Below are 25,006 nucleotides of genomic sequence, written 5' to 3'. Positions count from 1 at the left end.
ATTAATTCTCATTTTAGAAATGCTATCAGTGGAAGATTTTAAGAACAGCCTGCAGGAAAACTTGGAAGATCTTGAGGCAAACTGCATCTTGCTTTGAAATTACTGTCTTTCCAGCTCAGATGTCCATGCAGAGCATGAGTTGTGTAATGCTGCCTCTGATGTTGTGGATGACCTCGAGTTTTAACATGGGCAGCCTGGCAGGGCTTGGCATCAGGGAAGGCTCCTGCAGCCCTCCAGGGGACCAGAAAACCAGGATCCAGGGCTACCAGTTTGAGAGTACTTGTGTAATAGCTTGTGTGATAGACAGCAAGAAGCACTATCTGTTGAAACCAAATGACCTGAAGCGAAGATGGGGGGAAACTGCTTCTAGCTATTAAATCCCAAGATAAGACTCTTCCTCTGAGACATCTGTGCAATTATTCCTTTTGGAGCTTTCATTGCTATGACATTAATTTGCATTAAAGGCTTGGATGTCTAAAATTGTGTTTGCCTGCATCTTATTTGGGTCATAGTGTTGCAGCTTTCCTGCCCTTCACTTCCCTGCCATGACAGCACCACTCAAGCAGGCAAAGCAGGCAATTGCACCCTGTGCAGACATGGGGTTGGATATACATGATGTTCAGGGTTACAGAAGGAGGGTGGTTAGGGTATTCAGTGAGCTGATGTGAAAACACTCAAGAAAATGGACTTGGCAGAGGATAGATTTAAACTTCTGTGAAATGCCTACCTTTGCATTTAGAGAAATGGCATTTCACCCATAAGTCTTGGCACACCTGCTAGGGGCAGTGGCTAAACCAAACAAAACAGATGTTCATAATTAAGTTGACTGGCAGCAATATAGGATGTTAAATTACTTTTTTTTCCTTCCACATACTGAGCTTGTTTTCCTTAATATGGGTCTTCACATCACTTGAACTGCTTTCTGTTCAAATTGCTGTTCACTGGCGAGTTCCATTATGATTTAACTAAAATCAGGGAAATAGCCTTCTCATCTCCACTCCCATGAGTGGAAGGAAGGGCAGGAAAGGAAATGTGTATGTTCATCATGTTTAAGAGGTTATTAGGCAGAGATGGTAAAAAAACCTGCTTCTTATTTTAATTTGCTGACCTTTTAACTTTGACATTGGAGAATGTGGGAGAACGAAATGGTTTATATATGTTTTCTTTAGATATTTTTAGTAAGAGCTCTCAGATACTGTTCTTTGGTGTTGAAAATGCACTTAATTTTTAACCTCCTCTGTTTTAAGAAGGTTAAACTTGGAGGGTTTTTCACTTTGATCTGTTAAGGTTAGAGCTGTCTTATCACTGTTGTTTGAGGTAAGTGGGCAAAGGAAAATTTGGGGGATTTCAGCTAAGTTCTGTAAAAGGGTTTCAGTAAATGAGGGATCCAGGTCAAAAATGCAGAAGTTGGGGTGTAACTTCTATAGGAAAACACCGTTTAAGAAGAACTTTTTAGCTAAGAAAAAAAATGAAGAGGTTTTTGCTTGTAAAACCTAGGCATAAAGCTCTAGAAATGGTCTAAGGCTACCAAGAGGTTTCTCTTTGTTTGTTTTTAAAGTTTTCTTAAAAACCAACTTTCCTCTATTTGGTGCTCCGTTTTTGCACATATGTGTTGCTGTGTACACAACTCTGTTCCATACTGCATAGGGAGGAACATTTTCAGACCAAAAGACACTAAGACTTGTTTATTAACAGAAGATTAGTGAAACAAGATGCAGTGAAACAAAGTGAAAAAGATAAACCACTACATTTTTATTGGTGGTGGTGTAAGTTTCCTTCACTCCAGTATTTTTTTGCTTCATGCAGGTTTTGGGTTCTGCCCCCCCAGCAAAAATAATGCACACATGTTGTGTGTAATTCTAAGCCCTTTGCTCTGCTACTGTCCTTAAGTAGTAATGCTGTAAAGATTTAGAAATTATTCTACTGCCAAATATAAGACATTTGTTACTCTCAGAGATGATGGCTTAATTTTTAGTATTCCTTGGTGGTTTATATCTTGACATTTCTTATGACCTACAATTAAAATGACTTTAGCAAAGTCTCAACTTCTATCCAGATTTCTGAGTGTGGCTGAGTGTCTCCAGGGAGAGCCTTGAACTGCTCACTAAATCAATTTGTTCTTTTCTCAAAACAGATTAAGTATGTTATACCACTTTATATTAAAAAATAAATAACCCCAGATGACATAACTGCTACATGTAAAATTAAAAAATGTGCTCTGCACATTTTGAAGGGTAGTAATTTTGATGTCAATGCTGTGCTGATAGTAATACACCAGAGAGAGCAAAGAATGGTTAAAAACAAGCATGTCTAATCCTGTCTCACTGTTCTGCTAGTCTCGTTTGAGAATTAGGTTGATGGCACTCTACTTGGGTGGGTACTAACTGCTAGATGTGGCAATAATCTTCTTTAACAGAGCCTGAGACACTTTGGTTCCACTACCTTGTCTCCTTGGAGTTAGATTTTTTTTTTTTAATTTGTCTTACTCATGCCTACTGCTTTCTTTTAAGGTCAGTCTTCTCCCTATTCCTTTAGCAAGATAGGCTGCAGAACTTGCTTGTGACTCACCTGCACACTTAGCTGATGCTGCAAGTATAATTTGAGCAGACTTCTCGTGTTTACTGTTTATTTTGTATCCAACACACAGGAGGAGCAGAGGGAGATCTGTAGCTGCTGGTGTCCTGCAAATCTGCAGAGGCTGTACAGGCAGCTGTATGCCGGGAGAGTCAGATGCACTGGCTATGCCAGAAGCAGCTTTTGTTCCTTCAAGCCACTTCCATGGTTGTGCTTGAGTGGATTATTGTTTAAGGCTCTGTAAGTACAATAGAACTTAAGGAAAAGGGAAGGGGAGAATTTTTTCTAAAATAGAACAAAGCACACTAAAAAAGTTTCTACGGAAATAGATGGCAAATGGTCACTAATAATGGGATTTTACAAGAGATGTCCAATCTCCAGAACAATGGTTCCGTTTAAGCCAAGATTAATAGTGCTTGTTATCCTGTGCCTGTGAGTTGGCAGCTCAGTCCTCTGCCACAAACAGATGCAGTCTAATGTGCTGCTGCCCGCTGGGCCGGGAGGAGCCGTGACTGCCACAGCCACTTGTGAAATGATAGCGAGTTGCAAACCTCGGTAGGTTTGGGCCCTCCAGCCCCAGGCTGACTCTGACTGTAGCTGGCTGGGTGCTGTTGGCCTGGAGCAGGTGCTCTAGAAGGAGCTGCCTGGCCTGCCTTGCAGTGGGCAGCCACACCAAATTTTCTTATTTCAGCTTGGGCCAGTGCCACCTCCATCAGATTATGGCTTCACAAAAATATGCTGAAATGCCTGTCCTCCTAGTCCTATTTCCCTGTTCCTGCTTAAACCCCTGATCTATTCTATTCACTCCTGCGCAGCCCCTTAAATCTGGGGTGTGAGGCTGGGAGGGAGGTAGGGTGCAGCACAGCCAAAGGGACTTCAGGGTTTCCAGGGCTGTGACAAGAGAGCAGAGACATGGACTACAGCAATCTTGGCCTACTCATGCCCTGTTTTTAGGTGCACTGGACCCATCTTAGATGCAGCCTTAAGAAAAGAGCAGGATTGGAAAAGTGGTTCTTTCAGTAATTAGATTTTTGGAGAACAACTTGGGAGAAGAAAAGGGTTTTGTTGTTATTGTTGTTCTAAACTGGAGATCATGATAGTGCAAACAGCTGCTGTTAGGCCTTAAATGCATAGAGTATGGCAACAACCTGGACCTTTCCTTTCCATCTCAAAATAAGGAAATTGCAAATTCTTGGCTTTCTGCAGCTGAGAAAATGTGCATTTCAGTTTTGTTTTATTTTTTTGAAATAATGTGAAATACAAGTTTGAGAAAGCTTGCTTTCTGTTTATGCAGAGAAAAAAGTAAAAGTAGTTGTTTGGGGTTTTAAACTGGGAAAACTAATTGAGAAAATTATGACTAAATAAACAAAACTTTTGCTTCTATACACTGGTGAGAAAGAAAATGAGAAAAAACACAAGCAAAATTTACATACTTATTACTGTGATTCTTTCATACTTAGCTGTGCCCTTGTAGCATTCTGCCTAACAGGGTGAGCTTGAGAAATCTCCCTGGAGGACTGGTTGCAGTAATGATGTGATACGGGAGCCACCGGTTTGACCGAGTGTCTGAGTGGCTGCACTGCTCAATGCAGCAGCCCCCTATGAGAACCTGCTTCTTCTATTTTGGGAACAAAAGATGTCAGGAGGCAATGGTGTAGCACAGGAGTGCTGGCCCAGGCTTCTCCTGGGGCTCTGCAGGGCACGAGGAGCCCTGCTGGGGTGAAGGCAGGAGGCTGCTCTAGGGCTCCCCAGGCAGGAGGGGATGTATTGGGTGCTGCCAGGTGAGGCACACAGCAGGTCCCAGTGCAGCCTGGCCCTTTCTGTGACTTTCTGCTACTTGTGTTTGGAAGGAGTGTGCATCCTGTCTGTTCATCAGATAAGTGTCTGTATTTTACAGCCATGTGGCTGCTGCATTTTGATGTGATGTATTTGAGTGGTTTTTGGTTCTTGTTTTAATAAGGATTACTGAGGACCAAGTCTAAGTGTAGGCAAAGCTGAAATTTGTCTGAAGCTGCAGTCCTGCTTCCCCTCACACAGATCTTCCCAGCTTTACTTTCCTCCCTTGTTCTGTCTCTGCCCAGGAAGGAATACACCAACCTGCACGGACATTCTCGTTCTCAACCTCTCACGGCCGCTCTGTCTGTCTCTCATCTTCCCTCTCCAAAACCCTCACCTATTTTGCATTACTTAGTTTAACAACAGTTTTTGCTTTTCTCTTATTAAACTAGCAGGCTGTTTCTTGGTCAGTGTGGATGGCATCTGATGCTTGTCAGACATACACTCACAGTTGATTTTGAGTTACTTTATAATTTCAAGAAAGCCCAAGTTTCTAAAACGTCCTGATAGAAAGCTATGATACCTAATAAGGACTGCATGTAATAGTTAAACTCTCTGTAAAGTTTGTTAATGTTTTCACATAGCAGAAGTACGCTTGCTGACCAGTAAGCTTATTTAGGAAGAGCAGCACTTTGTGTTCTTCACTTGTGACCCAGTTACAGCTGTGGATAAATGAGAAGTTGGGATTGCTGACATACTGTGGTTTTACAGGAATTTTGAGTTTGAACATATTCTACAGTTCAAGGAGAATAATGCTGGAACTTCAAAATAATTTGTGCAAGTAGGAAAATACCCTAAAATGCACCTGCCTTATGCATTTCTATAGGAGGATTGTACAACATTCTTTAACTGTTTATCTTAGCAGTATTTTTGTTTTTCAAAAATTTCTGTTTGAGTGTTTTCTATTTGCTATCTCTTCATTTTTGTCTGGGTATGTGGAGTCCAAGTGATATTTTGTGTATGGAAACTGAAGGGTTTACACTTGGTTACTTTTAGAGATTGATTTATTTACAGTTATTTAAGCCCAGCAGAGGTAAGTGCTGAGGTACAGACAGTGAGATACCCTGGGTTCGCTCTTGCTTTCCGCAGAGGGTAAGGCTGAGGACAAGAAGCAGGATTCCAGGACTATCTGTGATGGTCCAGAGAGATCTGTTATGAACTTGTCTCTAAAATCTGATGGCCACCAGCTGGGACCAGGATATGATGAGAAAGCAGGGAAAGTTCTTGGTGCTTGACCTAAGTCCCTTGCAGTGATACAGCTGAGATTAGGAAGTTTAAAGATGAACTCCTTGATACTTGCCTATTGGATTTCCTCCAGTTCACACTTAGAGTATTTTTATATGCTTTAATTTTAAGGCTTGTAATGCACAGGTTGCTCTGGGTGTTTCCCTTCATATATATATACCACTTCCATTAATTTTAGCAAAATCACTGAGAAAAAGAGCACCATTTTATAAGAAAAGATGTTGAAGCTGTGTAGTATATTGGGCCAAAATTGGTGGGTTTAGGAGCAGGGGCTCCAGGGGTGGGGGCATTGTCTGGGCTGCCCTTCAGGAGGGTCCCTGAGGGATCGTGTCTGCCCCAGAGCACAGTGAGGGTCACCCAAAGCAAGGGCATCCCTGGGGAAGCTGGGACCTGGGGAGGAGGAGTGCAGCCTGGGACAGGGGAAATGGAATGAAGAGGCAAGGAGTAGGCCAAGGACACGTGAGGAGGAGGAGGAGCAGGCAGAGAAGGCGCCGCGGACGCACCCTGCGGCTGAACGTGCTGAGGCAGGGGCAGGGCTGGGGGTCCGGCCCGGCACAAACCGGGGGAGCTGGGCGAGGAAAGGTCTTCGGGTGAGGCTGACCCTTGGGAAGGGGAAGCTGCAGGAAGAGAGGTCCCCTCAGTGGTTGCTGAACATAGTCTCCTTTTTTTCCCCTCCTCAATTTCTGAAACAGTAATTAACAGTTTGTTGTTAATTGTAAATAAAGGAAAATTATGTGGAATTCCCAGAGTTGAGATTCTTTTGCCCATGATGTACAGACAACAGATTTGAGGGATTCTTTTATCGCTTTTGCTGTTGTTTAAATCTTTGGGGTTTATTTTTACAGCTTTGGTTTTCAACTTTGGAAGCCTAGAGATAAATATATCGCTTAAAAAAAAACAAGCAAAGAGCTGAAAGCTGAAATTTTTATGTGATGATGAGACTTCGGAGAGCTGTCTTTAGGAAAAATTCCTAGTGCTGCAGGGGACAGGCTAAAATTGCTGGCGTTGGCAGCTCTGCTGTGCAGGCTCTCCTTCCTGCCGCCGGCTTCTGCAGCCTTCCTGGCCTCTCCTGGTCCTGGTCGGCTCCTCCACCGAGTTGATTTTTGCGGTGTGATCTGCTTGGAGCCGGAGTTCTGCCCGTGGTGCACTTGTCATGCACGCCATAAACATTTCTGTAGGAATAGCCTAACGCAGAGTGTCCAGCATTGCGATACAGCGGTTCGTAGCCAAAAAATCATTTATGGCCAAAAAGCCTGTGCGTTTTTGTGCTCCCCCTGCTGGATCTGGAAGAGCAGGAAGCCCTCCCGGCTGGAGCGCTGCGGGTTCCCCTCCTGGCCCGGCTCCCTGGCCGGGCTCGGTGCTTCCCGCAGTCCGCTCCTGCAGCGGCAGAACGGGCCGTGCCCCAGCTATGGATGTGGCCAAGGCTGGGAATTGTGCAGCATCGAGTTACGGTGCCACAGCAGGGCTTCAAACACACCTGGAAAGGGTGGCTGAGGCAAGCCAGGTGTAAGGGCTTTCCAGCTGACGCTTCTTCTCTACTATCTATTCTCATTCTCAGGTGTAGCCCGCTAACCCCTGAACTTTGCCAGCGAGACAGTTTTGGGGATCTTTCTAGAAACAGGAGGAGAGAAGCGACCAGGCTTTAAGAAGCTAATTTTATTTTTAGAAGCTGATTGCTGTTCCCAGCAGGACCCTGTGAAGTGTGTTGGCAGAGCTGGGGCTGGCGTGGGGGCACGGAACAGGCTGGAGCGGTGGGGGGGACATTGTACAAGCCCTGAGCAGGTTGTGCGGGGAAACCAGGGAGCAGATGCTGGTGGGGACAGTGCCAGTGTCCTTAGAACCAGCTTGGACCTGGTTTATGAAAGGGGTGGGTGGTCAGTAATGTGAATTCACAGAAATGTTAATGGCTAGCCCTTTCATTTTAAGAGGTGCTCTATAAAACAAAGTAGGAATTGTGGTGCCGGTTTTACAGATGGGCAGAATAAAGCACAGAGGAAGGAGCAAGGCTTTGTGTTTGTGTGCTGCAGCAATGCAGTTCAAGCTGGCTCAAACAGCCTCTGTTTCTACCCTCTGCCACGACGGCTGATCACTCCTGTCTTGGGCCTGCTCCCTGTGTTGTGTTGGCAGAGCTGTTTGAGACAACTTGCTGAAGGAAATTAGTTGCCCCATTCCAGCTAACCATGGAGCTGCATAAATGCAGTGTTTAAGACTCCAGGAGAGAGGAGGGAGAGGCAAAATTCCAGTGTCCAGGTAAATGCTGTAGCCTGATCTGACAAAAGTCCAATCCAGTTACACCTGGAATGGTAACCAGATCTTGGGACAGGCAGAAAAAAAAGCTTTTCCTTTGGAGAAACAAACTAAAATAACTAACTGCAACTTCATTAAAGTCCAGTCTGCGTTGGCTGAGAAAGTCATGTTAACAAATACTAAATTTCAATCAATTCAAGTGATATTCCTACCTTGCATAAGCAGAAGAAAAGCACTGGGGAAAACTTCTGGAAGAGAATAAACCTGTTCTGGGTGAAAACATTCACAGTTCAATGAGGCCTTAAAGCCAAACGTTCACCCAGGGTGCTTGTCAATATCTAATTTCTCTAAAATTGCCCTTTGTGAGACAAGAAAACCAGCAGTGTCTCTGTATGAAGCAGACAGTCCCTTGGTGACACTCGATGTGTTGGGGTGGGATGACTGTTTCTAAAAAGGTTTTCAGTCATGTTTTTATTCTTGGTGAATTACCAGTGAAAAGGATAAATATGGCTGCAGAACAAACATTGAATGCAAGTAACAAGTTATTACAAATAACTTAGGGTTTTTCCTCTGCCTTTTTTTAAAGTCACCTGTTACTTTTGCATAATTTGAGTTGTTGTGAAAGTATCTGCTCTCACAGCTGGTAGTTGGGGAGGTTGGACTGGTTGCAAATTGTGTGGGGCTTGCTGTGTTGTGTTTTGGTTGGTATTTTTTTGTTGGTGGTGTTTTTTTTGTTTTTTTTCCCCAGCAGTATGTGCTTTTTCATGTTTAATGGGATTTTTTTTTGTACGGAAGTTATTTGGAAGTCAGTCAAAAGAGAGGCAAAATGTAGTCAGTGTTCCTTTTCTCAATATTTGCTGAGTTTTGGAGCTTGGTAGTATCATGCTGTAAGGACACCTTGTCTGCCTGCTGAAACAGCATGTAACAAAATACAGACTACCCATAAACATTCCCCTGTCTTGCTTTGCAATCTTTCTTTATAATTAAAAAAACATTTCCTAGAAGTTGCAGTGCTGTGCCAGTGTAATCCACAAACTTGTTTTGTTTTGCTGCAGAGAGGATGGTGGTTCTGAGGTATTTTGGTGTATTTTTTAAAGTAGTGTTTGGGGGTTGTTTTATCTTTTTTAATGGCACTTAGCTCACAGTAGTCAGTGAGTACCCTTTATAAAGAGAATAAAAGAGACTTCAGCATGACCTTTAACTGAAAAAAAATTACCATTTGGCTCAGGAAATTTTGATATAAACCTCAACAGAATTCTCATTATCTTTTCCTTATTTCATTGTTACAAGCATGAAAACCTGTAATACTTAAACTGCTGAGTGAGTCTCAAAAGCTTGGGGGTGGTAAAAGCTGGGCTAGAACCCCAGCCCAGATCTGATCATCCTGGCTTGGTTGTTGGACTCCTAAATGCTCTTAATTCATTTCAGGTCTTTTCACTGAGCTGATTCAAATGCTGCTGTGTTCTGCAGGAGAATGGAAGCATGATGTGTCTGTATTTTTATTGCAGGAAAATGGATCTTGTTATGTGAGGGTGTTGAGGAAACAGTCCCCAGCTACTGAGAGGAAGAAAGGCCGGTGGGAAATACTCAGGTAGGAAAGCTGTGTGTGTCATCCAGCAGTAAAAACACTTGTGGGCCTTCATTCTTTTTCCAGACACTCTGTCGTGTTTGATGCTTGAATAGCTGATCTGGTCACTATCATAGTTTATTTGTTGTTTTAAGAAGCAGCTCTGTTTGGTCAATTGATTGCAACAACAAAACACTGCAAGCAAAGCCCTCAGCATAAACATTCCTCAGGCTATCCCCGGTACAGTATTGATCCTGATAGGGAATACAAACAAATTACTCTGTGTGTGCACCATTCCAGCTATAAAACAGAGCAATAATATGTTCTACTTGCTGCCAATAAATGTGCATTTATAATAAACTAAGCAGAAATCCCTGAGTAGAAGTGAGCAGTAGTTTCAATAATATGTTCAATATCTTATGTCTAGCTGTTGTACAGAATTTTTAAAAAAGCACGGAGTGGGCACTCAAGGGTATCTGTTTCCTTCTTCACTTAAGAAAAATAATCTTTGCAGACTTATTCTGTTGCTGCTTTTCCTTTGCTTGTGGGGTTTTTTTTAGATGTTTTTAAATACTTTATAAAGCCATAGGTAAGCTCATCTCTGCCTTTTCAGTGTAGTTCAGTGCTTCTCTAGAATTTGACCTACATCATCATTTTCTTGTGGACCAGCTGCTTCTCCTTACAGTGCTGTGTGGGTCTTCTCCATTTTTGATCCTTGTCAAATCCCAGTGGGATTTCTATATGTTGGGAAATAGCACTAAAGCCACTTCCATGCATCTGTATTTGTTTTGAATGCACCTGAAAAAGTCAGTACCCTGTGACCATCACCACTGGGGGTGCATAACTGAACCCATTTCCAAACAGAAAAAATGTTACTGATGATCAGAACATAGATTTTTTTTTTTTTAATCTGCTTTACCATGCTCATATAATCCACCATCCATATTTTCAGTGCTGCACTTTGATGAGTTACAGACAGTTGACCTCAAGGCATTTCTTGATGAACGTTTCTATCTGCTCTCAGCCTTGAAAAACTCAACCTTTTCAAGAGCTGTATGGGAGAAAAATGTGTAAGACTAATATTTATAGGCTGAAAAAGAAGGGAGAAGAAAGACTCAAGTGTAAAACTTGCTTCCAGCAGAAATGCCATCCCTCTTTTACCGCTGATAATTAGAAGCATTTTTGACATGGTTACAAAGCAAGTTAGTGGTGAGTGCCTGCCATTTGCTGTGCATTTCTACTGCAGGACTGTGTTCCTTCCCCATGCTTTCTTCTGTGTTGTTTTCAGACAACCACAAATTTCTGATACTCACTTATTAATTTATAATTCATCAATACTTCTACATTTCAGTTATTTCCAAGTATGTACACGTGATTGTTTGTAAAAATGCAAGGTTGTGATTCAGGTTCAGATTTTGAGTTATTTTTTTTCATAATGTTTAGCAAAGCTTATTTGCATAAATCCTTTCATTAATAGTGCTAGCTGAAATAATCCTGAAAGACAAGAAGCGAGAGAGGTTTTAAGTGCCATACTCTTTGCCAGGAAAAGATCATGGCTGTATTAAGAAATACAGCAGTACTGATTTTAACTCTAATAGAAGATTTAGAGAACAAATACTTACAAGTAGTTTTTACTTAAAAGATTACAAGTAGTTTTTAGTGGTGTCTTAAATGGTATACTGTATTTAATGGTCCCTGAATATAGGTCTAAGATGCTTGTCTTAGATAATAAAAATAGTATGTGCAGGCCTAGAAATGCAGCAAATAAATAACAAAAGGAAATGCAACACCAAACCCCACCAAAAAAAGCTGTACTCTTGAAAATTTCCTGAAGATTTCCCTAGACTTGGATCCTTGTTTTCCAAAATAAAGATCACTTTTCTCTACCGTAAGGGAACTTGGGAGAGAAGTTCCTTGCTGTGCCTTTGGGTCATGTGACCTCGCTGCTGTAGAGCTGGAATGTTTGCCATGGTATTTCCGGAGGCTTCATAAACACACAGAAAAAACAGTGGGGGTTAGGAGGATTTTCAAAAAAAATGCTGTATTTCCCCCTTCCCCCCCTTTTTTTTTTCTGACAGCCTAAATTCTTTGCACTTGAAATGCAGGGTTCTTTTAGGAATTCAGGAAGAGTTTTTATTTGATTATTCCAGTGAATTTTAAGAACTAAGTTAAAATATTTGATAATTTTTGAATTGCTCAACTTGTCTAGAATGATTTCTTACAGATGTAATACCTGGCAACCTACATATTAAGCCTGGCTCTTATTTAGATGGTCTTAATGGTTTACTTTTGGCATGTGTCACTGTGAGTGGCATTCAGTAATCTGACTTGATAGCTGTCATCTTGCAAGGCAGAGTAATGCAAACAAAAGATGAGCGCTCAGACAAGGTTACAGTGAAGAGCCATTTCCTAAGTCCTGCTGTGGTGGCGTAGAATCCCCAAGTCAAATCAGAAAAGCACAGAATTAGTTCTGGCTCCTGGGATATGAGGGATAAGATTATGCAAACCTCTTCCATCTAACTGTAGGAATAGTACGTGCTCCTTCTCAGACTTTGCAAACACCAGCTTAAATTGGGATTATGAGGACCTCTGTGTGTCTGTAATGCCATGGATATGTGATGTCTTAGTGGCAAGGTGGGCTGAAGGGACTCTGCAGTCCCTCTTACAGCCTGGGCTGGCAGAGCTGCAGCTTCTCCTCCTCCCTTCCCCTTCCAGCCAAGCTGCCTGTTGAACAAGAGCAAAGAATGTATCTGTTTTAAAAATAACCTGGCAAAAATAGGGAGGGAGAGGGAGGATGAATGGACTATTTTTAACTTAACCAAGTCCCTCTGTGCAGCACCATGAAGCTGTCCCAGGAGGGGTGGGGTGAAGGCAGTGCAACAGGAGCTGGTAACAAGTGGCCAGAGCTAGGAACTGCTTGTTCCAGATTGCCTTTGTGAAAAATCTCCCAGCAATGAGCCTGTGTATTCCATGAGGCTGCTCAGGCCACGGTCAGTGGGAGGTGTATAACCATATCAAGAGAGGCTTGTTGCTGAATCAGACTATTTATTGCATCAGAAGTTACAGAAAGTCAGCATAGTTTATCTTTTGAGCTTCCCTTTTAAGTATGAAGCAGTAGAGTTGTTTTTTTTTTTCCCAACTTCAGGCCCCAAACTGGCACTCTGAGGAGGAGCAGGGGTAGATTTGGAATTGAGCAAGGGCTTGAATTCTGCACTTTTGACAGGGCTTCTTCACTCCTTTTTCCTGTCCCCTACTGAACTTTGAGTTCTCTTTTAAAGTGTGACTAATTATTGAATTACATTCTCCTAGTGTTGAAATGTCTAGAATAATCTACATTAATGAAGTACATCGTACATTTTGTTTCTCTAAGTTTTGTGATGTCTAATTGCCACAGATTGTCACACTGTCTGACTCCTGCTCTACTGGTCTCTAGTAGAGCAGTTGAATGAGAAGGGAATAGGATGAAGCTAAGAAGTTGTTCAGAAACTCTTGTACTGTAATTTGTAGGGAAAAACATAGTTTAAAATATTGGCTTAAATATAAATGCTCTGGTATATAGAAGTCATCTTTTTTAAAAGTAAGACATGACTCCAAAGGCAAGCTGTGTTTTAATTTGAGTTTATCTGCTTGTATATGTGGGGTTTTTTCCCCAGGTGGACGCATAAAAATATGTATAGCTGAGTAAAATGTTGGTAACTTCTTGCTTAAGTTGTCTTCAGTATTGTACTTTTTAGTAAAATGCTGTAGCGCCCCAAGTTTCAGGTGAAAAGTTCCAAAGTTCTGTCTTGTTCCTTAGGATATTTCACTGGTTTGTCACTTTGCCTGTATGAGACAGTGCAAAGATTTTTTGTAATTTTGTAATGATACTATATCCTTTGGCTTTGACCCTTCCCATCTGAGGATTCCCAAGCCTTCCTAAGGAAACTTTTGTTTAGGCAGGCCAATGGGTGTCATGGTTGAAACTTGTTCTCAAAAGCTCTGTGTTCCTAATGGCCTTTGACAGTAAATTATATTTTTAATGAAGGATTTGCTATCTGGAGAATTGATACTGACAGGACAGTATTAGTTAAAAATAGAAGAACCTTCTGCAGACACATTGCATTCTCTCCTGGTTTTACTTTGTCCAAACAAAAAGCAATGTACACATAGTGAGTAGACAGGTCTTTTAGTCTGAGGTACTTCCTTTGCAGATGGCTTCTGATTCTTTTCCTTTTTTACTTTTTTTTTAAAAATAAGTATTGCTTTGAAGGGAGACTAAATCAGTATTCAGGGATTCTGTTTATCATGTCACTGCATGGGAGATTGCTGTATTCTGTACTAGCTACTTTATGGTGGTGTGTACAAGATTCTTATGGCCTTATAAAGGATGCTAACTTGCATGCCTCTCTGCAAAAAAAGTATTTCCAAAAGAAATAATAAGCAGATTGAGTATTTATTTTTGTTCAATACAAAAGTATTCAGAGCTAACTGGCAAATACTTTACTTCTCTACCCTCCCTTTTCCCTTAATCATGTTTATCTCCTCGCTGTTTTCTTCTATTAGAAATGTGTTCTTTTAGGGTATATTAGTTCAGCTGATTTATGAGCCAAGATTTTATCTTTTCACTGGAAGGATGTGTAAGTAAAGGGACTGAATGGTTATTTGACTTTTCTATCCTGTACATATGTATACTGTATATTTTAGATATATTAGATGCGTGTGTAAATTGAGATCCTGTTTCAGAACAGTTGTCGCTGTCTGAACAATGGTTGATGATTATATATGTATTTTTAAATGACTGAAAAATCTAAATAAGGCTAAATTAACCTGCAGTAATCATACTGTTGTGTTATTTCTAAGTGTTTCATACCAAATAGTATTTAAATACATTCCTCTATTTCACGTTCTTGAAGTTAGTAAGTTGAAGGTATGACTGGTTTTTCAGACATTTCATTAGGCCTTGATATTTCTGACAGCACAGCTTTCTTTTTCAGGCCTTCAAGTGAGAAAACAGAGAGAAAATTATTTCCTTCTCAAGACAAAAGAGCAGTGCAAGTGTAATTTCAGCTCTTAGTTTTTCTTTTGTCTGTGTCTCTTAACCTGGTGTGATTAATTTGGTTTGATTTGGTCATGTTTTTAGAAGCTTATGAAAGGATAGGGAGAAGGGAAGAAAAACACTCCTCTGAAGCAGGTATCAGTGATTCAAATGCTGCCTTGAATCATGAAGATAGCTATGTCTGAGATCTGTGTTACTAGAGTGTGAGAAATTCTGTGTGAAATTCCAGCAGGTGTTTAGCCCAAACTGATGATCAGGCAAGGGTCAGGGACAAGTATACAAGCTGCTTGAGTCTGCTGAGGATGTGTAGTCTTCACCCCAGATAAAACTAAGCCTTTTCAAAGAAAATATTTTAAGTTAGCAAATCATGGAAAACCTCCATATACACAATGTAATCTAAAAATCTCAGAAGTCAAAATAAACCTAGTTAATCTGCATAATCTGAATGTGTGGAGGAGTTTGTCTGCCACACCTTGTGGGGTCTCTTCTCTCTCTTGCTTATACCTGTCCCATACATCAGAAAGCTCAAACTGAAAGCTAAAAATACTCTTTTACAGTGGAGTGGGAGGGAAAAGAAAACAGGCATGAACACCACCTTCCAAAGATCCTGAGTGTTTGCTGCAGAACAGTCTGTTGACACAGAATGCAACAAAATAATTATGTGTTGAATAAGGTGTTTTCTTTGTCGCCTTTGATTGGGGCACTTCAATGGAATTTCTGCTTGCCCGTGTGCTCTCTTAATGGGTGGGCAGAAGCTGACTGACTTGTATAGGTTGGTTTCTGCTAAATATAGTTCAGCAATGACCATTTTATTACTGCCCTTTTAAATGTAAACATTCCCAGTCTCTTCAGGCACCCTTCTTAAAATATGCCTTTTATTTCCCCCCCCGATGATTTTCATTGCTACCCTTTGATTTTTGTCTCATTTTGCTCTGAATTTATAAGTTTCTCAGCCTACTACTGCCAACAGCTAGACTGTCACTAGTCCTTTAATAAAATCCATGGCACCAGGGGAGCACTGGTTTCTTGGGTTCCAGTCTGATAACAGATTTCCTTCTCTCACATTCCTCTTTTGGACTGTTTAAATGTCCACCAAAAATAGTGAATTCTTTGTTGGTAGGAGCACCTGTGCAGAGCCCATTTAACATCTACAGTATGGTAATGGTTTTTGGTCATTCTTGCTCTGGACCTGATAGAATCCAGAAGTGTAGTGCTCTTTATCAGTTTGTAGAGTCTTGCAGTGCTTTGCTCTGCCTTTCCCTCACCTTTCCCTTTGGCCTTTTTGGTGCCTGGTGCCTAAACACCTGCCTGGTGGCTTTTTCCTCAGAAGTTCTCACTTGGAGATCCCTGTTCCCTCCATCTGCTCACAGCACTCAGAGTGTTTTGGGAGTTGATGCAGAGGGGAATGATGGTCCTTGCAGCAGAGGGTATGCTCCAAGAGAAGATGTACTTAGACCATGTCTTGTGGGCACATAGAAGCTTGATGTACTTCAGCTGCCCACGTTCTGTGTGGAGCCAAAGCAGAAGCCCCATATCCATCGTGTGCATTGTGTTGGGCTCAAGCTAATAAGCTCGGTCTCTTGGCAGGATGTGTTAGATCAGGCTTACTGCTGTGCTAATTGTGCTTACACAGCTTCCAGTTTGGAGCTGGCTCATTTACAGCTGGCTTGGATGGTGGCCAAGAAGGCTCGCCTCTGCCTGCAGTATGCCATGTAGACATACACACATCCAGCACTTGAACATGTCTGTCAATAGCAGGAAATTATATTTGGAGGGAGGGGCAAATCTTTGGCCTGGCTGCAAGTGTAAACAACGACAATATTAACGAATGAGGAAGTAGGTAACAGCTTAATAAGGAGAAAGTTTGATTATTTTAGCCTAATTTAGACTCACTGCCACAAGTTGTTTTCAGCCTGCTTGGCCCTGTGTTGTTCCTCATTTACCACTGGTTTTGTGGGGGTTTTGGTTTGGGTTTTTTTTCCAGTATAGCTTGGGAACACTTCCTGAATTTAAGAAACCTCATTGTAGAAGTGAGCAGCCTGGTATTTTAACTGAGAAACAGAAACAAATCTAAACACAATGTTAAAAAATGGGCAAACATTCAGAGGATAGAAACTTGCTTTTATGATTAGCCCATCCACTGTTTTTCATCTTCCCTTACTTCGTATGTTAGCAAGTTATTGTGTACACTGGCTCTAGTGCAGTGTCAAGGATTGGCCCATCTTAGTGTTCAAGTGCTGTAGTTACCTAAAAGTACAGGATACTCACTAGTAACGGGAATTATTCAGGAAGAAGAAACCCAGAGCTGTAAAAAGTTCAAGTTTGTTTATTTAGGTTTGAAAAGCTAGAGCTCAGAATGACTTGAAAACCACATCCTCAACTGGCAAAGATCAGTTTCATCAGTTACCAGCAGCTGTGTCATTTACTTCATCAAGAATATGTCCCCTCAATTATTATGGAATCTTCTGTCTGTGGAGGAGGGTGGTGGTGGATGGGAACATGGGAGTATGTATGTGTGTGTGTGTATATATATAGAGAGAAAACTGGGCTAAGTCTCTTAACTTATTGTTAAATAATGAAATTATTCATGAGCCACATTGCTATGAGCTCTCTTAATATTTGAGCCCATTTTTTGTTCAGATTATTTTTTTAGTTGCAGACATCCATGCATCACTGCATGAACTTGCTTGACAGTTTAGAGGCCACTTTTCCTTTTAAACAAGCCTTGAAGAGACAGTAACAACCTTCTAGTTCTACAATCACTGTTATTAAAGCAACCAGGGGAATGTATCTCTGCAAAGGCAGAGTTGAATAATGATTTAGCTCCCAGAATTAATTTGAAATTTCATCAGCACTAAGTAATATTTTAGTGGCAGTATAATCCTGTACATTACATATTAAGTGTGCAGACTGCACTGCCAGAGGAAGAACCCTGCAGTATTTAAGTGACACTGTAACACCATGGTATTATATTCAGGTCATTAGGGGGCATTTTACAGGATTGAAGTGATCTGGCAGAATGTCAAGGGTGAATCGTATATTCTCTGTTTCTTTGCCTCTCCAAATATGTAGATTAGGGGTTTAAAAAAAATAAATGACACGTTAGTCACCAGTGTTCCTCCCCTGTCTCAGCCCAGTGTATCACCTGTGCACCACTTGCATGGTCAACAAACACTGAGGGGAAGGGAAGGGGAATAAAAGATACAGATGGCTCAAATACTGAGGGCTGGGGAGTTTTGTGTATGAATCACAGCAACTGATGGATAAGCATGAATTCAAGTATTTGGCTTTTGTAGCAGGTGTCAGCAGGTGTCCAGAATGATGGGAAGTTCTGAGCGCCAAGGTGGGTGTTTCCAGAGCAGATCCCTAACACTACGAGGCAGGGGCACTCTTGTGGTTGAATATACTAAGGGAGATGAATGCCTCTAACCCCTTTGTGCTTTAGAAATTCCTTCTAAATTCATGTGTGTGGCCCATCATAATGATTTTGATACCTCTTTTCAGATGTAGTCTTCAGTCAGCTCTGGTTGAATTTAGGGAGAGTATTAGGCTGTGAAAAGCATGTGTTCTCAGCAGCTCATTGCTGCCTCTGGCAGAAGTTGCTGCCATTCAGATCTGCTATCTAGATAGTTCACATGATTATTCTGTGCACCACTGGAGACAAACTGGGCTGGGTTAGTTTAAACATGTAAATAGTAGCTTTGGATCATTCTTTCTGCAAGAAACAGATAATCATGACACAAGTGGCCTAGCTGTCTAATAGCAAATTTCACCACATCAGTTTTCCCTTGTCTTTCCTTCACTTTGTTTAAACTACAGCTTTTGGGGTGGTGGGAACATTTTTAAAAATAAAAACAGTGATAAGAAAGGATCACTGACAACGAGTGAAGCTGAAATGATGTTTATCTTCCAGTGGTGGAAATGGCAAGGTAACATGCTGGTTGGTCAGGGGTTCATAACCTTTTCAGATAACAGAGTGGCCATCATAGGAATGGGGTGCATGGCTGTGATCTTTCTGTGCTCCAAGTAGTTGAGGGGGGAACCTCAACAACAGTTTGCCTGTTGGAAGAGTTTGGTTTTCCCTAATCTAGAAGATGGGCCAATTTGTTATAGGATAATACGTGTTTTCTTCTTGCTGCACTCCATATGATGGGAAATTCTTAGAAAAGTCTCATGGGCAAGAGGTGTGCCTGGCTGCTGCAGAGTAGTACTGAAAAGGAGTGGTGAGGATACTGGACAACTGGACAGTATTTTTACAGGTCTTTCCTGTAAAAGATACGTAAGATAACATTAAAATCTTACTGGGGAGTGGTGGCAGGACTGGTATTTGTGGAGAAGTGCTGGCTATGGCCATGGGAGAGCTGCCTTAGCTGGCAGAGCTGCTGCTGTAGGGGGCTGGGGAGGCAGACCGGCAGGTTAAACACGGCCGTGGTGCTTCCGTGAGCACTCGTGAAGGGGAAGCTCCTGTTCCTCCTGCTGCCTGCCTGTGGCGTGAAGGCAGGAAGCTACAGACAATAGCTGGGCTCCTGCACCCTGCCTACATAAGTGTCTTCTGCTCAGAATACCCACTTAGAGGCATGACTGGATTAACCCACAATAGCTTGTTTTCTGTTCCTACTGCTTTCATATATGTCAAAATATTTCAAACATTATTCACTGTATTTTAAATTACTTCAATGCCTTCTGCTTCCTTTTTTTTTTTCATCAGAAAAGGCTAAACTTTTATTTTCATATATATAGACTACTCTCACTGAGGGTAAAGTTTCGGTTTAGATTTTGAGGACTGTTCTCCCTTGATCTTGATTTTGCTTTGGTTGTCACCAGCTTTTGTTTTAAAATATGTATCAGGAAGCCAGTTCTGTCCAACCATTTCTTTTTCAAGTTAAAGGCAATGGGCTTTCCTGAAAAATGTCCATAGAAAAAGAACTCCCCGGAGTGTGTCTCTAGTGATCTGTGCAGTTAGCAGTTATTCCTGTGAGCTGTCATTTTACAGTAAAAATAGAAAATGTAAAATATTGATTACATATGCAAGTACAAGAAATGTACATCTGTATACTAGCTCTCCAGGAGCTTGTAGATAAAAATAGATTTCAGTCACATTTTTCCTTTTAATGTGCCACAACAACTAAGTTTTGGTCTTGAAGAAGTATGTGTGAAGCCATAAGGCTATAAACTTGTGAAGAGAACTTTATTCCAGCTATTTAGTTAAATAAATAGCACGGGACTTTTATTTTTTTTTCCTGGGACTTCCTTTCCTAGGTAAGGGACATGTACTACTTATCACGGTGCAGCAGTGAGCAATACCATAAAGTTCAGAGCAGGATAGATCTTTGTTATGTATATTGTATACCAGGTATTTTAGTTTTTGATGCTATAAGTCTGATGCCCATGTTATTGTTCCACTTGTACTGCTTTTTCAATGTATTTGCTGATGCTGGAACACTTTTTGCACTAAAATTTAGATAACTCAACGTCTGCTTTTCTCAATTGAAATAATCGTGCTGCTCTCACTGGTGGTACACAGCTCAAGCCTGTTGAGCTTCCAGATGTTTGCCTTCCATCTCACGAAGGCAAACATCTGGAGGATAGGCTCCACTGTCCTTGGCCATTGAATCTGTTGTGACTTCTTTTGATTACTATCAGTTTGAAGCATTGTCAGATACTGTTTTGATCCAGAAACTCTCCAAACCAACCTGTGCCTCTAGCTTCTTGTAAGGACTGGTCATGAAAATAGGAAGATTGTAGGACAAGCCACATTATGTTATGAGGTGATGTGTATGTGATAAGTTCTGAGTAATTACACAATAAAGTAATCAGCCAGCAACTTGTTACGTTCCTCAGTAGGGAACCTCAATAATAGGTCTGGCAAAAATAGAATTTTCCTTTTAATAGCCATTGTCAAAGTATTTTTAAGTATTGTCAGAGTATTTTTAAGTATTGTCAGAGTTTATTTAAAGTTGAACTGACACCAGGTTCACTTTCCAGTTCTTTGTAGAAGGAATCTTAATAATGAATTGAAGGTGTTTTAGAAATAGGGTTTGTGGTAGAGTTTCATTTCAATGATTATTCCCTTCATCCACAGTGTGGTGTAGGACTGTAGATATTAGTCTCAAATTATGTCTTATTAAACATTTTGAGTAATAACCACCTGGTTCTTTGATATTTTGGGTTTATACATGAAACCAGGGGATCAACAACATTTGCTCTTTTTGTTGCCAAAATGTAGCTTAACTTCTGCAAACAGTTCAATGGAGTGGATTCAGTTTTGATAGTGGTATAAGAATATAATAATAAGGTATAATAATAACATCCTGCATTTTTGGGAAGGTTTTGCCTTTGTTTTCTGTAGCTGGTAAATTTATTATTTTGTATGTAAATACATCCAGACTCAATTTACTACTTGTCACACGAATATACTATACAAGCTACCAGAATATTTGTAGCTGTAGTGGTCTCTGATGGAGAGGCTGTACTTAGCAGTATGTCTGCTTTCTTCCTTTTGTAAGCTTGCAGTTGATTCTTTTTTGGACAACGTACATTCACACATACTCACACAAAGTGCATTATCTGCCTGAAGCCTCAGGCTAAATGTGTGAGCCCAGGTGTCATATTTCTAATGCCCTTTGCATGAAATGTGAGGTAATTGTCCAAGTGTAGAAGCTGTAGGTATGTTTATGAAACATGAAGTAGGGGCACAGTCTGCAATTTCAAGTGTCTTATGAAAATGTGTGTGGTAAGGCTACGCTGTCTTTGAAACAAACTTATGTTCTTGAACTTCAGACTTCTCAGTCCTGTCCTGAAAAGTGAATGACAGAATACCTTAAATAGCTCCGTGTGTGTTTCTATTTAATAGGTCTAAAACCACTTACACCAAGGTAACTTACTGCAAAGGAGAAACATCTGCTGAATCAATTTTCATGAAGTAGATGGTTTTCTTAAGTTTTTGTGTTGTGAGGCCTCCCAGGCAAGAGGGGAAGAAAGATACAGGTATGGTGATCTGTTAAATAATTGAAACAAGTGGATTGTGGGTAAATAAATGAGTGACAAAGAGATGATGTAAGGAGAGCAAAAAGCATTCTTGCACACAGAACAGTGGATAGTGCCTACCTCTCCATCGTGATCCCAAATGTGAGAAATATCAAAGGCTTTTTTCTTACTGGAGAGACTGAAAGAAGGTCAAGTTCAAAAATAGCTTTGGGTCAAAAAGGAGGGAGGAGAAAGAGACAGTGTAGTCACTGAGATGAGTAACTTCAGATCACATTTGAGTGTCTGAGATGTCATTGAGGGAGCTGCTGCTGAGGAAGAGGCCTGCCGTAGCTAATATTTTCAGTGTAGAGCTGACACATGATATGACTACAAGAAATGGGCTGCCTTGGTGCAGGTTGTCATTGTACCCTATTTATTGGTCTCTATTGATCCTCCATTTCCATGGGTGTGATGCTGGGACTTCTGAGGCCACATGCCTTGGTTTTCTTGTGGCAATATTCCAAGCCATTCTATAAATCCTTCCTCATGAATTATGGAGGAAAAAACCTGCCCTGTTCCTTAAATGGTTAAGACTGCTAGGAAGACAGTGATGGCTTTTGTGTAATTTAACACTTCTTGTCCTCAGCTGTTTACTCACACAGTTAGAAATTGACATAAATGGTGGACGTGTGTTCTAATCCTTATCATCACTGTAACATCTGGAAGTCATAACTTTTGAGGCATTTGTAGCAGCAGAAATGGTTTAATGTTGCTGAAACTTCTTTCCTATAAGCATTAAAAATTCATATGGTAGTGGATTTAATCTGAGCCTTGTGTACAAGTACTTTGACTAAATACTCTGTGTTTAGAAACAATGTAGGATCTAATATGCCAAGGAGAAAGGATTTATTTAATTTTATTCAAAAACTTCCAAACAGATTGAGTCCCTGATAGTCTCAGCAGCTGATACCTGTTGTTAGATTTTGAGGAAGTGTCTTCTACTAGCATCTCAGTATTTTAACTATAGTTAAAAAAAAAATTTAAAAAGTAAGGCATAATACTATTGAATGAGATAAGAGTCTGAAAACCCCTGCTCAATAAACTGATATGTTCTTCAGGAAATTGATGCTATATCAAAAGCTGCTTCTTCAGATAGCAATCATTAGCTTAGCTTCCCAAAAATGAATGTGAAATACCAACATTTAGAGAAGGCTGTGCCTGTTTATAATGGTACTGGTTTTGTATACAGCATTCTTGGCTTATCTTGAGAGGGGTTCTGACACAAAACAAAACCAATGCAATCTGTTTTAGCCACCAGTACTTTCTTCTGACCTTAAGTATTTCTTGGCTTATATGTATGAGATCAATTCGAAGTTTCAATATTTTCTCTTGTTTGGGTTTTTTTCCCCTCTTTGTTTTAATGACCAAATATACAGGATAAAAAGAGGGTCCTCTGTATAAAATCTGAGTTATATATTTAAAATTAAGCATATTCTCACATACAGGAATTAAACTACGAATGTATGTCTTTTGAATCAGTCTTTCTAAACAAGGCACAGAAAGCTACATCTGTTGTGGTGGCAGTGGTCTTTGTTTCCTTTTTTCTTTTGGAATAGCTGAATGTTTTCTTCAAATAATCTCTTTTTTATATATAATATATTTTATATAATAATCTGGAAATCTGCCACTGCTGTGAAAATGAAGCAGTGTCCACTGGACCAAGTAGTATCTTGCATTGAAGTCCCTTAGCAGAAGGAGCAGTGAGACATGCATGCCTGGCCCTGTGTGATCTGTGTGTAACAGATTATCTCTCTTGAAAATGAGCATTCACAGCTCTCTTGGAAGTCACTGTTCTAAAGGGTGTTCTTCATTCACAGGGAGTGAGGCATGTTGCTGTTCCACTCAGTGGGACCCCAGAGGTCAGCCTGAATCCTGGAGATCCACTGGGAAACATGAAAGCTTTGGGGTGACCTTCAGATTTTTAGATGTGGGTAGATGTGGTTTGGTCAGTCAGTGTATTTGTCTTTTTCAACCCTGTTGAGATGAGCTTTAGTGTGCTGAGTAGCATAGATGGGCATTGCTTGCTTGCACTGAGCCACTGCTTAGGTGACCAAATACATAAACAAGCTGATTTTTGCACTGAGCAGGCTTTTTTTAAAAAATGGGCACAATTCCCACTAGTTCCACTTTCAGATCTGTCTAAAAATGAATGATTGTTAGTATTTTCACACTGCTGATATCTTGGAGTCATGAATTATTTATCTTCACGACTACGTGTGTGTGAGAAAGGATTTGGTTACCCCTGTTTTACAGGAGACAGACCATGAATTGACTTGTAGGCTGTGCCTGTGCTAATGTAGAGTGCTCTGTGGAATGACTCTGTTGGGAAGCTGCAAGGAAGGGTGTTGCTCATTGTACTGTGCTTTATTTTTAGAGGATTTGAGAGCAAACTGCTGCAAGCATCAGACTGCAAGGACTATTGCCTTTTCTCACTCTTTCTTAATTCTGTGACAGTCCTTATCAAAAACTGGTAGTGTTTTCAAGTCACATAATGGCTTAAGAGTTTTATGTCTCCTGAAGGAAGCCCAAACCAGCTCAATTGTTTGTTTAGAGGGCAAGGTGCAGTGCGTTGTTTGTGCCGCCAGCCTTGGCAATGCCTTCCCCTCCCCAACTTCTTTGTCCCCCTTCTTCCCTTCCCCCGCCTCCCCAATTATTTTTCCAGAGACCTTGGCTTGCTGCTTCTGGGGCAGCAGCAGCAGCTGCTAGTGCTGTCCTGTAATTCTTCCCTCTCAGTCACAGGGGACTGGAAGGGGAAAGACGGTCTGGCTCAGCAGCAGTCCACCAGCTGCCGCTACGATCTATAATGCGTAAATTTGCAAAATACAGCTTTTAATTTTGCTTTGCAGTCAGAATGAAAAACTAGAGTGCACCACCACTGCCATCATTGATTGATTAATAGAAATAAATGCTCCCTGCTCCCCAGTTCAGACTCGGACAAAAAGAACTTGGAAGTGGCTAAAAATAAAAGGTAAGAAACCTGACAGACTTTCCCACCAACAGAGTAATTAAGAACACATTGTTGTGTATGTGTGCTTGAGAATGTGCTCTGGCTAGGAAAAAGCTGTTGAGTAATGCAAAAATATTAACTAAATCACAGTATAAAATCAGGCTTAGGGTCATGATACTCTCTGAAGTACACGGATAAGCAGGGCTTCTTTGTTACAGCGTTAATGACTGGGGGAGTCCCACAGATTCTAGCCTAAGAGGTTTTGAAATTGTGGTTTGAGACATATTTTCTTAAAGGAGAGAAGGGGAATTAAAGAAAAATAGGCAGCGTTCTTTCTCTGCCAGCAATGTAGTAGCCATAGTAAGTGCTTGTTTTGTGTCCAGTCATACACCTTGGGTAAGGAAATGGCCCATAGAAAAAGTAAGCAGCCCCCAAATTTTCATTAGAAATGGATTTGTAACCTCTTCAGTGTGCGTTTATGAATGATGAATCTTTTAGTTGGAGCATTCAAGAAGAACCAGCTGTAACA

The 25,006-nt window shown here is 40.9% G+C and overlaps 1 protein-coding gene across 8 annotated transcripts in view; it reads left to right on the top strand.

Moving 5' to 3' along the window:
* The window catches only part of ZMIZ1 (zinc finger MIZ-type containing 1), a 338,284-nt gene that overhangs the window by 107,096 nt on the left and 206,182 nt on the right, over window positions 1-25,006 (top strand). For 7 of the 8 annotated variants that reach the window (XM_071438784.1, XM_071438794.1, XM_071438788.1 and 4 more), the window contains exon 3: window positions 9,411-9,493. The exons of the other annotated variant lie outside the window; for it this stretch is intronic. The gene's annotated coding sequence lies outside the window, so the exon portion shown is untranslated. The remainder of the gene's footprint in view (window positions 1-9,410; window positions 9,494-25,006) is intronic. 8 annotated transcript variants of the gene reach the window in all.

Source organism: Agelaius tricolor, unplaced genomic scaffold, assembly GCF_023055355.1.
Source record: "Agelaius tricolor isolate 1412-34295 unplaced genomic scaffold, bAgeTri1.0.p SCAF_13, whole genome shotgun sequence".
In the NCBI taxonomy this organism is placed as follows: domain Eukaryota; kingdom Metazoa; phylum Chordata; class Aves; order Passeriformes; family Icteridae; genus Agelaius; species Agelaius tricolor.
This window is presented reverse-complemented; position numbering and strand designations above follow the sequence as displayed.